Consider the following 16,371-nt stretch of genomic DNA (forward strand, 5'->3'; position numbering starts at 1 on the left):
TTCACATCTTAGCTACTTACTAGTTTAATATCTCCTCTACAGGCTCTAGTCCAAATTATCCAAAAAGATCAAAACAAGACAATAAAGAATGAAAGAAGCACTAAAATGGGAAAATGAAGATAAAAACAGACAAAATAAGGAGACTTGATGTACTCTTATGGGGTGATTTTTAATATAAATAATTAAAACCAGTAATATTGATTTGCACACTATTTTGTATCTCGGATTCTCTGGTCAACACTTCAACACTTTGCCATGTTTTTCCATAGATATCTAGTTGCAATATTAGAGATCCTATCACTATTTCAAATTTCTAGTTGACTTAGTTTCAATACCTCATCAAATAATTGGTGCAGGTCACTGTGAGGTCTTGGACAGCCTGACCAGCTGCCTCATTGGTATGATAGCATCAGTCTATCAACTCACTAGGTCATAGCCAAGGTATATATGTCATCAACCTGATAGACAATAGGCCATCTCTGAGAGATACAGGCTACAGATATGAAATTTGGGGAAAGATGAGTCCAGGAGCATCAGCATGCATGTAGACTGTCCATTATTTGAACTATATCATGAGCTGACTCTATTGCCTAATACAATTGATGATTTGATAAAACTATTATCAATACAAACCCACCCCGGGAGAACCCTGGGAGAAAATGGACTATTTACTCTACGGCATGCAAAGTAAGCAAGCATGATACTGTCTAGTCTGGGTATCATATTTATGTAATTAATATAAAAGTGTTTATCAGTGAATAAATTCAATTTGCAAACAGATACAAGTTCAACTTATTGTAAATAAAATTCCTTTAAAAAAGGAATGGGCGCCCAATTTGCTTTGATGTGATGTGCTAAAATAGCTTGAAATGCAACTGTTAGGATAACATTTACTTCTTTTAAAAACATAATTGTAACATTAGCATAGTAAAGAAAGAAAGATTATGAAATGCAAGGCATTATACTTTGATCAGCTCGTAATCTACCACAAAGGCATAAAAAACCCTTATTTTTTTCGCTCACTAACATCGCAAATGGGACTTTTGGGGTCAAAAAGGGGATTTTGGGGCATTTGGGGCACCCCCAAAAGGGACCTTTTGACCAAAAAGGCATAAAAAACCCTTATTACGGGCTATGAAATGCAATTTAGAAAGATATAGTAAATATTTAAGGGGCCTGAAATGCAACTTACAAATCCAAAGATCTTAAAATATAAAACCAAATCTCATTATGGAACCAAGTTGCTATCACACTGCATCCAAGATAGCTGACAAATCATTATCCAGATGGAGAAAGAGTTCACAGCTAGCAGACCATTTGACATTTTGATCTCTCACAGTTTTGGAGTGGTTAACACTATAAACCAAAATTCAGTTCTGTTTATCATGTTTATTTGTGTAGGAAGAATTGCTCTGCTGATAAAATGGCCCACTATTTATAGATGGAATAGCTATTGGAGGTATCAAAGTTTAATCAGATAGAAAGTCAAAGTGTTCTCACACTTTAAAGTGAAAGGAAGATGGAGATTCACTAAATATTTTGCTAATTTCTTATCTAAATTTTAAAGCATACTTGTAAATGTCCTGTGTGAGTGCATATTATTTTGCACAAGGTCCTATATGTTTGATGTCGTCTGTGTCTGTGTATACTCGAAGACTAATGCTTAAAAAGGACTTAGCAAAACATTTTTATGATTTTAATGGTATCACAATTCACAAATGAAGATCACTGATTAATATTTAATGGCTACCCAAATTTGAATTCCCTAAAAATCTTTTAATGCAAAGTTTCTTGTAAAATGGCTTTACACTTTTGCAGGGATTGGGATCTTGTTTTTCTTTGACAATTCATGTTCTCCTAGGCTAGATTGGTCTTCAAGGAGTCCAGATGTCCACTGAGGATGGAAAACCTATGGAACACCTTACAGTAGTCACACAAAATATTGATCATTGAAGCAAAATAGCTAGAATAAAAGAACAAGAACAACTGAAACAAAAGAAATGAACAACCGAAATAAAAATACACTGCTTCAATACAGATTGACTGACAGAATTGCATTTAAGGGATGAAATCAAAACTCGACCGGTGGTCAATTCCGACCAGTTCCGTCTGGTTTCAATTGTTCTAACAAAAATTGTTGGAATTTTTTCTCTTTGTATATGCCAGTTTGTCATTTTGAATTTTGTTAATTTAGACTACATCTTGTATAGTGGTTGCAGCAAATGGGCTATTCCAGATGTATTCCGCAACCCCCCTATGGAAGACACTTCCGGAATTCGGGGCTAAATTGACAGCCGGAATTCACATGACAGGAAAAACCCATGGAAGACCCATGGATTGTGGTAATATGTCTAATATGGCCAGCCGGAATTCACGTAAATGTAAATGTCTTCCATTGGGTTCCAGCTGGAATTAGAACATTTTTGTTTCCAGCCAGAATTCAAGTAAATGTCTTTCATAGGTTAATCGAGATGGTGATCATAAGTGAAGATTCTGCTGGAATTGGAGCATTTTGACCATTTTCCAGCCGAATATTAAGAAATGTGAATGTCTTCCATAGGCACATCATGGCCTTTCACAATCCCCACTCTTGTTTTTTCGTTTATTTTAGCAGCCGGAATTTCACCTAATCTCAATGTCTTCCATATCCTCCAGCCGGAATCTTTGCTAAAAATGACTGCTGGAATTCTAGACACATCTCAATTCCAGCTGGAATTGTATTTTTTTAAATGTCTTCCATAGGGGGGTGGGGTCGAATACATCTGGAATAGCCCAATCTAAAGAGGTGTCACAATGTGCAGAATAGGATACTGCATCTATCGAAACATAAATCTAACCAATTTAAAAAAGGCTCTTTTTGAGGTGTAAAGATGACTTTTAGCATGTCATATTATAAACAAACCATCTATTTCCTGCCATTAACCCATTTTGTCATTGTTATAATAATGTTATTACTAGACTGGGTAAATTGTACACAGAGTAAAGCACATCAAGCTGCTATAATGATTGTGATTCATTTAATTGGAATGTTAATGTCTACATATCTAGTTTGTGCTAAAAGTCTGAAATAAAACAGTCTACAGAAATGTGCGTCATCTAGCATATTAAAAAGTTCATAATGTGGCAATGATTCATGTGTGGCAATATGCTTTGAAAAACCAGAAATCAAGAAGTTTGCCAATACCATGATTTCAGAATGACTGTGCTACATGTTGGCAAAATATTAAAAAAATACATTCAGCAGAGATGAAAATGTTACAACTTTTGATAACACAAGTAGCTCCCCAGATTTGCAGATAAATGGGTTTATGGCAATCTTTAATATATCTATTTGATGCCAAATAATTCAAGAAATCAATGACAATGCCACACAAAAGAATATTCAATGAAGCCTATAAATTAATGAATGACCTTATAAGGTCTCCAGGTCATGCAGCTGACTCACTTAAAACCAGCCAAGATTTAATTTAAAAGCAATTATTTATACTCTTCCTTCCATATCATAATAGATCACACTCAAGATGATCATTCATCCAACATAATATCTTGGCTTCCTCTACCAAAAATTAATTAAGTTTCACTAATTATATGAACTGGTACCGTGCAGTGCATCTGTCTGCACCATCCTCAACACAACAATGAGGATGAGTCCAGATTTGATTGGGCTTATTCATGTTATTTGTAACAGGTATCAGTTAATTTACATCAAACATAACAGAACACCATTTGCACAGTGCATCTAGGAAGTATTTAGTATATCCTCAAGATGGTTAATGCAGTTTTGTGTACAGACGCTGTATCACAGCCAGTGTTCGAATTAAGGAAAAATAAATGGTTGTCCCACGGACAACCAGGTTACAATTTCTGGTTGTCCGTCTAAGTTTTTGGTTGTCCGCATGTACAAAGGTCCATTTTGGCTACAGATTTATGGTTGTCCGGCGGACAACCGAATCAGTATTTTTGGTTGTCCAGCCACTTTTTTAGTTGTCCCGGGCAACCGGACAACCAAAATTTCGAACGCTGATCACAGCCCTTTCAATGAACTATTGTTTCTGGTTTCAAAAAAGTTAACCTCATCGGCGGATGAAGGAAAAATCGGTCGATGCAGATCACTACCGATAAGCTAATAATCGGCCCGATTCGGAAGCTACCGATCTGATCGGTCAGTCTCTACTATGGATAAATCACAACTTAGATTACCAACTCAGTCTGACTCCCAAAATGTTACAGTGCAGCTTTAAAATATGAGCAAATGTCATCTGATGATGCTTCTAACATGTTAGAGGAGCTTTAAAGTATGAGCAAATGTCATCTGATGACAGAGTATATTTATGCAAATTGCCTCTGAATTATAAATGATCAGGGATTGTCAGGCTACAAAAAACAAAACCATCTTTGCTATTTTCAAAAGGGAGGAACATACAAACATCATACCACCTTAATATTTTTATAGATTTAAAAATTAAAATATTGTATAAATTCATGTAACTGTTTCTTTAAAATGAACATATTTACCAAATCAATTTCCAGGACTGCCCCTATCAGTATCAGAACATGTATGGTAATATCTATAATTGCTTTCACAAGTTGGTGCATGGAAAGTGAAATATGCATCATTTAATGTTGAACCTTTTTATAGTCTTTATTAAAAAAATAATCTTCAAATTTTCCTGTTTTAACAATGAACAAATACTGAATAGTCTGATGTTTCGTTATTGTGCTTTCACCCTGCCAATTGAAAAAGCCTGCAAAAACATATTTGATCCACAGGGTTAAACATGTAGCCCTTAAACTGAACATAAAACAAATGGCAAAACTGTCTATAGGCTTAAATGTAAATGCACCAAAGTGTTTAGATTGGCATGAAGTTCAATATACAAAAGTCTGTATTTCATTTTACTAATGTACACAAAGCAATTAAGGCACAACCCAACCAACATAATGTATTTACTTCATCCTTTCTTGCCAAACTAGTATAGAATACATTCATTTTGGGCCTCAATATTTATCACACACTTGGAATTGGATAGTAAAGTTGTACTGACAAAACTGAGGAAAATTGAAGTTCATGCCATAAATCCTGCCATTGGCATACTTACCATAGACTGGTAAATTTAATAAAAATATCCAATCTGGAAAATATATATAAATCCAATGCTCACTTAATATTCCAAATTCAAATAACACATGCAGGAACTAGCTTGATGACCATGAAGTATGAGTACTCCTTATGTATTTCCTCAATTCAGTAAGCAGCGTGCGAAGATGCTTGTGAACGGTTCAACACCACACAGTACAATGTGAGCTGTGCGGTACAATGCAGTCTGGTTTGCTCATTGTTATGACTCCTCCAGTGGCACACGCCAGGCACACGAACCTAATCCAAGGCATCAGGGTCAACTAAAAGCTTTATTCCAGTTTGCACCATGAACAAAGGCGCTTAATATCCAAATATAGGTAAATACCCTTTAATACAGCTACTTTTGTTTGGATTATCCTTTATAATTTTCTTCCAGTACATAATCTAGAATCACAGTGTGCTGTTGGTCAAAACAATTATTGATAGCACATTTGGGCAATTTTAAAAGACGTAGGGAGGATGATCTCATTGGTTTAATCTGCCTAGCTATTTTTAGCTTGTGAATTGGATAACAATTCATTGTATTGCATATGGTTTAATTTAGTTTAAAATATCACTTGAAGCTACATACATATTGCAGTACGACAAGCCTTTTCACTTGCAGCGTTTCGTGTCACGACTACAGAATTTGACAAGTAGTAACAATGGAACATAACATTCACAATTTCCTTTCTCAATGTTTGTGTTTCATCTCCAAAAGTGCTCCATACATAAATTTACATACGAGTAATCATAACAATTTACTTGATACCACTTTACGAAAGAGGCAGGCCTAATTAATATCCGCTATAACGATAAACAGTACAGACTCTCGCAAAAACCTAACACCGCATAATCACAGTTCGCAATCTCCAGGGCATTTTGAACATACGACTAACAACTAAGTCTTGTGATTGGTGCAATAACACGACTTCAAAGGGCAAAACACAAGGGAGTTCCATTTCATGTCTCGGTTGCAAGGATCCACTTCCATGGTGTGCGAAAATATATATTACTGATGGTTGTTCATGCATACACAAATAGCTTGAAAAAAGCACAGTCCCCTGCAAGTATATTTACGTCTGCCATGTCACCTGAGAAAACATCCCTTATTTTTTGATAGTTGTCCAGCAAGAGAACTTGGTCATCCCTTCTGATATTTTCAGAAGTAATACAATCAAATATTCATTTCAAGATGCATTTTAGTTTACAAGATTCATGCAGAATTCTGCATAAACTTCAACCTTATTTTTGCTATTCACATATTCATGTCCTTTCAACCCAACAAAGATAGCATGAATGATGAAACAGATTTTCCCAGGGTACATTCTATCCACATTCCACATGTTTGTTTACCCCAAATAATGCAATTTGATTTGTGCTAACCAGAGAAGGGGTACTAGTATGTCACAGCAATTGGATCCAAAGATCACTGTTTGGAAAAAAGTACACAAAGAAATCTTCTTTTTTCTTTTCCTGGCTGAATTGAATAATATTCCTAAATGCACTCAATTTGGTTTTTAAAACTATTTGATATAACAGCCATGCCACTTATTCGTAAACAAAATATGACATTTATTAATTTGAGCTATCTTCAGTAGATAGCAAACACACATGCATATTCATTTTACCCTACTTCCATTCAGTAAGAAAATCTAGATTTTTGGTTAAAGGTGGCATCTCTCAAAATATAAGTTTGCCCTGTTTGCATGATCATACTACAAGGTATGGAAAGAACACATGTTCAGTAAAACCAAAGATCCTTTCCAAGATCTGTGGTAAAACCTCAGAAGCTTAATATGTCATGTATGTGTAGGTCTACTTATAGACTGTACAACTAATTTGACCTTAGGTGAGCCCTAATGATTCACAATAACCTTGAAATGAACATGTTAATTTTGGTACACACTCCTGGGATTTCCCTGTTTCAACAAAGTTCCAACCATGAAAACAAAACAAATCTTTAATTATTTAACCCTATCTTGATATAGATTCTTTTGACAAATTTAGTTGATATCAAAAATATTTATAAAATTATGTTTTTAAACTACAAAATACTTATTTACACAAGGTTAGAAAAATATATAAATATAACACAGCAAAAGACCACATTTGCTATTTTAGTTCCTTATTATACCAGTAATTATCCACACTATCAAAATGGATAACTATGCAGACAAGTTGATTTTATGTGTAAATTTACATAATACTAAATTGTCATAAACACAGGCTCAATGAAAACAAGCGCAGGTTTCATATAAATATCTACTGATCTATGGCAGAAAATTATCATTAAAATTTGCTGAAACACATTATAGTCTGACAAATGGAACAATAAACTTCAATGTAGTAATGCTTGGCTGGGTCCATTTGGTTTTCTGATTTTCTGAATTATAAAGTTAGTCTCACATAATAGAAATATTTTACTTTTAATGAAATTCATCATGATATAGGGCTATGCCACTAAGGCTATGAAACATCATTAAGTTCAATTGATGGAATCTTGAAATGCATAAAAGAACCACTGGTTTGATATTTGATATAGGAGAAGCGAAATTTGTTTGCGGAAATATATGAAAATCCTCCGTTCCCCTCCTGGCGTAAATAGTGATCCCTCCCTTATAAAGTTGATTGCTGTAGGGGACTTGGAAAGGTGTTCACGGCAGTGCCTAATAAACATCACAGGTTAGAGTGTGAGTAAAGCATGTTATGATAATTTTAAAGTGATTTTACAGTTACACTGCATAGTGCATATGGATGATGCCCAGCAAAACTATATGTCTGTCATGTAAGACTAATGGTGATATAGACTATGAATCATCTTGGAGTAAATTAGGTCTACACATTTAGGTCTGGTTCATTAAGAATTATTGTCTGTTATTCATCTAGCATTTGGCTCATTTAATGTCAGCCTCAGATTGATGAGAAAGGTTATGAGATAATGAGAGTCACAATAATATCTCCAAGCTCATAACCCCAAGGAGCATTACAATGTACACATGTGTGGCTCTTCTGCAAGTACAGCAAGTTTTTTAGTGCCATTTCTCAACAAATTTGACCCCAAAACCAGTTTTTGTCTAAATTTGATACAAGATTTGATCAATTTTGACTCCTTACATACAATTTCTGGATTATGCTAATCAAGTCTACACTGCCAAAGTTAGATGCCACAAAAGAGAGAAATCTGAAATGTACCAAATGTAGGGAGGTGCCTGGTATCTTCAGGATTTAATGAAATCTTTGGCATTGGCAACCACAAAAAAAGTTTCAGACCACCAGCAAAATTACTACAGGGAATCCCAGCAGAGAATACACATTTCTTTCAAAATTGGAGTGGCAGTCGATACAAAGAGCAGACAAAAAAAGTATCCTAAATGCGTTTGAGACAATTCTAAAAGGTAAATTTCCACGAAATGAGAAATCCCCCTTAAGGGCTGGGGTATGAACGTTTGGACAGTATTTATTTTGGGACATTAGAGCACATCAGACATATCAATTGCATTCTGAATATGAAGAATGTCATTCTGATATCAAATAATTTTGATTTTTTGAAATTCGCAATTTAATACACATTTTATGGCAAATCATTAGTAAACTTTATAAATCTGATGATTTATACTTAAAGTGTATGTAGGTGGGATGAAAACGACGATCAATTGAAAATTTTGACCTTCAGATTGAAGATATGGATTTTTTCCCAAAACACCAAAAAAATTAGGTCTTTTGGGAAAAAATCCATATCTTCAATATGAAAGGTCAAAATTTTCAATTGACCGTCGGCTTTTCCTCCTGCTACATACACTTTAAGAATATATCATTAGATTTATATAATTTACTTCGAGGACTGTTATATATCAAAATTTGAAAAATATCAAATTTTTATAATTTGTCATAAAATTTGTATTATATTGTGATTTAAAAAAATGAAAATTATTTGATATCAGAAAGACATGCTTCAGTATTCAGAATGCAATTCTGATAGGTCTGAGGTGCTCTCATGTCCCACAAAAAATACTGTCGAAACGCAATAAACGCTCATTTTGATCCCTTAATGTGTTGCACACATAACTTGCAGGATTTTTGGTCATGCATGTGTACCTCAATATACATGAGTGTCCTCCAGGCTCACACAGTGCAATAAGATGCATGAAATCTCACGGGCACCAATAGTCATAAATACTACTATTACTAGTACAAGTTTGGTCTTGAAGATTTACCAATAGAAAATATTGAATTCAGCAAATAGAGGAAATACTGTATAGTTTGAGATGAGTTACCATGATGATTATAAAAGAATAAGACCTGATTTAATGGGAATGAACTTGAAAATATCAAAATACGAAATGAAATAAATAAACAGATGCATGCATAGTGTAGCCATTATGATTACTACTAGTATTCATTCCCCTGCTAGGATACCAAGAGTTGACCTTACTCTAAGGTCACCAACTCATTGAAACTAATTAGTGTGTAAACAATATAATCAGCTGACAAAACAATAGCTACTTGAGATGTACACATTCCTGCAGAGAATATAAGAACACCTTTAAAACACAATATGCCGCTTTCTTGTGATAATGACACATTTTTGGGAAAATTATCGCCCATGGCACTACAAAAGAATTAGATTAAGGATTTACAAGGCAGTACTGTCAATTACTTGTTACACCGTAACTTTGAGGTTATCTCTCTCTCTCTCTTTAACAAAAAAAACCCCAAACAAACAAAAACACAACAACAATGAACAAAAACATACAAACAAAAGGTGTTTTAAAGTTTTATGGCAGTTGAAGCATTTAGGCCCTACTGTATTTCGGAGCAAGGAAAGTTGTGAAAATTATACGAGGGTTGAGATTTGGATTCAATCTCATCGTTTATAATTAATTTAGTAAATTTGTTTTGGCAAAACTATAAAATGGTCTGAACAGCAAATTTAAGTTGTTTTTCAGTATAGCTTGTGTTGTATTTAAACCATTGTGATTTTTGCAAGAAAATGAAGAGGTCTTTGACTGTAAAGTTTGATCACTGCAGGCATTTTAGTATTTTTCACCTTATTTTCACCACAGATTAAATACCAGGTGCTTCATTCAAAGAAATAAAGGGGAAACCTAAAAAACTATTTTTCTGAGGATTAGTTCTTTTTTCTAGGTCACCTTTGAATATAGCGGGTCAAATTTGTTTAGACTGTTCTAAATCTAAAAGGATCATACAGACAATGAAAATAGAATCAAGGTGTACAAAGAAGTTTGATCTGAGGTTGCATAAATATGGATTATGTTTCAAACATGGCTGGTAATAATATGGTTGGTAACATAAAATGAAAATAACAAATCTATCAAAAAGTACCAAAAAAAAAAAAAAAGTGCTGCCAACTATTTAGTGACTAAAGACCTGTGTTGTTTCTCATTACCTTACCGTGGCCTGATCTGGTCCAATTCCAGGGGCGAACCAGGAAACCCTCTAGACCCTGGGTATGCAGCGGAAAAAACAGCCCCAAAATATACTGATTTTGTATGTTTTAGGCATAGGTGAGCACCCTATGCACACCCTGGATGCCCCTGAAAGTAATGCTAGTGCTATATCAAATAGTTCATCCAAATTATAACCTATATATAATAGAAAGAGTTTATGTAAATTCTTGTTTCAATTTTAAATAGTTCAAACTAATATTGATGATAAGGATAATGAACTGAGTGCAATGCATTCGTCAAGATAATCGCACGCGCCGTGGAGTTATTGCATTTAGCTCGAGAGCCGATAGGCTCAAGAGCTAATGCAATAACTCCATGGCAAGTGCAATTATCTTGACGAATGCATTTGCACGAGTACATTATCCGTCATACACTTTGAGTGTAGGCCTATTAAAACAATAGGCAATATTAATTGCTGCATTCATTATATTAGTTTTAATATTAGGGAAAATATCTTACATTTTAAAAACACCGTTAGGACATTGACCAGCTACGTAGCATTTAACTGGTAAAGAAAATCAATCCAATCAAGTTAGCTATCAATGGTATCGATTAAGCCATACGTCATACTTTAGTAACTTATTCACGCATGGTTTGTAACCAATTGACTTTATGTTGTGATCATTTAGAGCACTGATTCACCTGGAAACGATCGATTTAGATGTCCGACTAGTACTACGGTGAATATCAACTGGACTTTATAGCTCTATAATTTGAACTTTAAAATCTACTTATATTAAAACACACGACATTGGGATTTAACAATTTGTTCAGTATTATCATAGGCCTTCAAACACATGTGTTTGAAGGCCTATGGTATTATAAAGCATGATCATGATATTATGCGCTAGTGTGTGTTTCCCGGCCCGCTATGTTATTTTAGATATAGGCCTACATGTATTTCATTTGTAAAATGCTGAACATTTTGCAATGGTGTCATCTTGTATAATTATGATCCACCTGTTTTTGGCCCTTTTCAATTAATAGAAGCTCGATTATTCTCATTTGATGTTTGATTTATTTGAGGTCATTAATCATAATTTATGTCACAATGATCTTTGCACGAGCGATTGCCAAATAGGGTGCAACTCTACTAGTCTTATTACAAGACTGCCCTACCCCAACCCTAAACCCTAACCCTAAACTCCGTAAACGAGGCCTGGACTCAAGTCTAGCGAGTTGCCCCCTATTCCGTAATTGTACCCTATTATAGAACACCGCTTGTAACTATACCATTTTAACACCACAGAATGTATATTCGTACTTTTTTGATGGTATATATATCGAACAGACAATTTTATAGTTATGTGACCTCTGTGTCGAAAGCGCCACCTAACTCTACTAGGCCCTATATGGTTATGTGAAAGTAGTATTTCTAGTATTTGAGCGCACGTATTATCTAGAATCTATTGTTTAGCGTGCAGGTTTTAGATAATGCATTGTTTAGCGTGCAGGTTTATATAATTTGGGCTGTGAAGGGTAGTTCGCGAAAATAATGCACGGGAGAAGAATACATAACGATGAATAGAAACGGGCACTAGAAGTGTATCAACAGGTAAGAAAGTTTTTGTTTTTTCAGATCTGCTATGAGTGTTCATAACAGACAACTAATCAATTATTTATTGACAATATTTGACGACATTTAGTAGCCTTTTGTTACAGTATATACATCGACTCTGTAGGCATGTCCACACAGAGGGCTTTAAAGCAAAAACTTGGGGAAATCTGTCGTGTGAACTGTCTTGAGGATTCCAATTCCTAAGTTTGTCCCAAATTTTAATATCCTAAAATTTAAGGTGGTTATGGAGGCATTATAAAAGTGCTCTAATTATGTTTTAAACAGATTAATTGAGTAGAGCAAAGTACACTGATCAATATGCATTTTGTTTGGAGTCAATCGGACATACGGTTTTCAAAATATATCAATTTATATTTTCTTTGTATCTTATTGTTTTTATCAATAATCAATAAAGTTAATGAGCTAAAATGACTGGAGAAGCTCATTAACATATAATTTGCCAATATTTTGCTAAAATCCATGCATAAATGTTCAGGGTACTTTTATTTTGCATAATTTTGCCCTGAAACTTGGTCAAAGTGTTTCTAATATGTTCTAATGTATTATATAGTGAAGCCGCCCCCTAATTTGCATATTTGCATAATTAATTAGCATTTATGCAAATTAGCTCATTAATTATGCAAATATGCAAATTAGAGGGCGGCTTAACTATATAATACATTAGAACATATTAGAAACACTTTGACCAAGTTTCAAGGCAAAAGTATGCAAAATAAAAGTACCATGTACATTTATGCATTGATTTTTAGCAAAATATTGGTGCAAATTACATATTAATGAGCCTTTTTCAGTCCTTTTAGCTCATTAACTATATTGATTATTGACAAAAACAATAGGATACAAAGAAAATATAAATTGATGTATTATGGAAACCGTATGTCCGATTTGCTCCAAACAAAAGGCACATTGATCAGTGCACTTTACCCTACTCAATTAATCTGTTTAAAACATGCTCAAAGCATTTTCTGATTTCTAGAAAATGCATCCAATACCACCTTAAGGCATTACATGATTTTCTGAGAGGGATCCTTGAGTGAACAAGATATTTTTTGATTCTTGAGTGCAGAGCTTAACTTATGACTTTGGCTTAATAATATTTAATATGGTTAACCAGGCATCTCAAGACTCGAGGAGTCCAGTTTTCAATGAAGTTGTGAGGACATGCAGTCGAGTCGAGGATCAACTTAGGATCGCAATTCTCAAGAATTATATGACCGGCTGAATACAGCTTGTGTCAAAACCCCAGGTTGAAAGAAATCAATTACAGCAGATCCTTATTTCCGTCTAGTCAGTGATCTCTATAAAACACAATGCAAGTCATTTATCAAACATTTTAAAAAATTTATGTCTCCAGACTCTCCACCACCCTGTTCATGATTACTTTTTACCTTTAAGTAGCATACATATGCAAAGGAATAAACATATTTTACACATAGCAAGAAGAATAAATAAACATGTGCACTCATCACAACTCATACCAGTAAAATACTTATAAAAGGTAGTAAAACAATGCCATGCTCAGTTTGGGCCCATTTTACACTGATGAAAAATACTTGCTTTGGGTACCTTTTGAAAGTCCTTGTATGTATGCAGGTGATACAACTTCAAATACAAGTGCCCCTGGGTTTATACTTTTTTCAAAAATACACATGATAACTTCTTTTAACTGTAGTGTGCAGTGGGCTACAAAGTGGGGTACTATCTGATCTGAAAATTGACCCTGTGCAGTGCAGTCACCGTACCAACAATCAATTCTATTTTATTTAAATGCATACCAATTTACAAACAAATCTATGAAAATAATACATGACATTATTAGTAATGCCCAGTACCCTTATAATTTTAACCTTTGTACTTGGTGCCACAACAAGCAAAATAACCCATTATTGAAGGTGTATGAACACAATGACATAAAGCAAGCTGACAAATTCCAACAAGTAAATGAGCCAAATGGTCAAAATAGCTTTAACTAATTTAGATATTCTTTCCTTCAACTCTCATATCTCTAGTAAAGAGAAAACAAGTATTTAAAAAAATAATATCATGAGAAAACCTATACTAATTTCAACATTTCATGCATTATTGGCATAATTAGTGTATCTGAGTAGAAGTGACTGCATAATTTATGTATCCATATTTGCTACCTTTTTGTGTATGATTCGATGTTAATTGTTTTAATTACTTCTTGTTTATGAATAAAAACCAATAAATATTGAAAGATAAAAAAACCATTTCATGCATTCAGATTTTTGAATGAAAACCATCCACTTTTTTCTTTTTATACAGCTAAAAGTGACAAATACAATTTGTATTACTACCAAGTGGAATTTCTATGGCAAGTCCATTGACTTTTAATTTTGTTTTACACAGACCAACTTCACCTTTTTTTCAAAACATACCTCTGCACAACTCCATTTTAAATGTGCATTTTTCAAAGCACCTCATTTGAAACAACTTGTAAATATATTGCTTAAAATTATATTAGTTTAATTTTTACTGTTTACTATTGGATATTGAGACATCGCAATGTTCAATTTTATTTGCCTTAAATTGGGGATTACCACAGAAATGCCCCCTCCCGGATCTACGGCTTTCTAATGTGGCATACACCAGATGACCAACTATATCAAAGGAAAACATTGTAACTTGAACAATAGAACTAGTAACAATTTGCACAACCAAACCACAATTAAACATTAAAGCCTAAAGCCACCATCTCACTAGTCTGTGCCGCAAAGCATGTACATGTACGTACAGACCATAAATATGCAAAAAAGATGACACAACGTTTACTTCATCATTGATTTTCTCTGAAATGTTTTACACACATTACCAAGCTAAAATAAATTTGACCAATACTGACTCATAAACCAACATAAACAAGGATAATTCAATATTGTTGATTCATTGGTTCAGAAACAAAGACTGTCATTACCACATATTCCTCATTAGCCCATAAAGCAGTATCCTGTGCTTTGGAAAAATATGTTATGGAGAGGAACTGACAACCGCATCTAAACTCACATGTAGGGATATAAATCCACAATTTCTAGCTTTGTTTATATTGACTTTTTGAGCATTTTATGAGTCTTGTGGTTGATATAAATATCAGTGATGAACTTTACACAGTGAATCACATAATGTGAATTGGTTAGCAGAAATCTTAAAGGCATGTGACCTGAACAACAGCCACATCCTACCAGTTTTCTTCATCAAACCATAGACTCTGAAGACAACTGAGAATTTGGTATCAGGAGAAAGCTCATATTTTTCTCCTTATCCCAGTCAAATTTAACGCCCGAGATGTTTCGTTTAGATGGTGTGAACAAAAATGTGGTCAAAAGTGGTAACTGCAATTGTAAGTAGACCCTATATACTATCATATGGAGCATTGTAATACATGTATAATGTTTTTACTTCACATATAAAACCACTGGAGCAAATACTGCTCAAAATTTGGAAACATATTGTATTAATGGTGGGCATCAATGTTAGAAAATAGAACATGAAAAAATAGGACCACACTCCTTTAAGGCAAAGAGGTTGTTTTTTATTTTACTGGTCACCTGATCAATATTGACAACTCGGCTACATTAAAAAATTATAATACCGTGACATTAAGTGAGTCCACTCACACCAAAATGGAAAATTAAATTTGGATTTTTGGAAAATTGCGATTATGCATTGCAGTTTTCGGAAATTAGGCAAATGAATGAGAAGGGATCCCTAATGTAATTTCCAAATGTTATCAATTATTGGATTACATTTCTGTTAATCCAATGATTTTAAACTTCTTTGTGCACTTTTGAAGTCACTAGACTTTAGCTACCTGATATTAAATTCTTTAATAATATGATCTATAATTGAGTTTTATATTTATGTAAATGCTCAAAGCAATAAAATAACCAGCTGACGAGCACATGCTGCTACAAAAACATATATATATATATAATTTTTTTTCAGTTGAGTCCTGTTTTAGATTCCAGAATCCGGTCCTGAAGTGTATTGTGACGTTTCTTTTCTTGGGATTTTCTTCTCATCTTCTCTGGATTTATGTTTGCAGCACACCCTGTTTACAACAAATTGTCTGCACTTAATTTATTCCAGAAACTAATGCACGAATAAACTTGCCTGAGGACAGCGGTAAATATCACAAAATCCAGTGCATAATACCACAGATGAAAAGTGGGATGAAATAACCA

The 16,371-nt window shown here is 34.0% G+C and overlaps 1 protein-coding gene across 2 annotated transcripts in view; it reads right to left on the reverse strand.

Annotated features, from left to right (window-relative positions):
- LOC140148206 (contactin-4-like) overlaps positions 1-16,371 on the reverse strand; it is a 104,829-nt gene that overhangs the window by 72,946 nt on the left and 15,512 nt on the right. The window contains exon 1 of one of the 2 annotated variants that reach the window (XM_072170067.1): positions 5,100-5,225. The exons of the other annotated variant lie outside the window; for it this stretch is intronic. The gene's annotated coding sequence lies outside the window, so the exon portion shown is untranslated. Of the gene's footprint in view, positions 1-5,099; positions 5,226-16,371 lie in introns of those variants that run through there. 2 annotated transcript variants of the gene reach the window in all.

This window comes from Amphiura filiformis, chromosome 3 (assembly GCF_039555335.1).
Source record: "Amphiura filiformis chromosome 3, Afil_fr2py, whole genome shotgun sequence".
In the NCBI taxonomy this organism is placed as follows: domain Eukaryota; kingdom Metazoa; phylum Echinodermata; class Ophiuroidea; order Amphilepidida; family Amphiuridae; genus Amphiura; species Amphiura filiformis.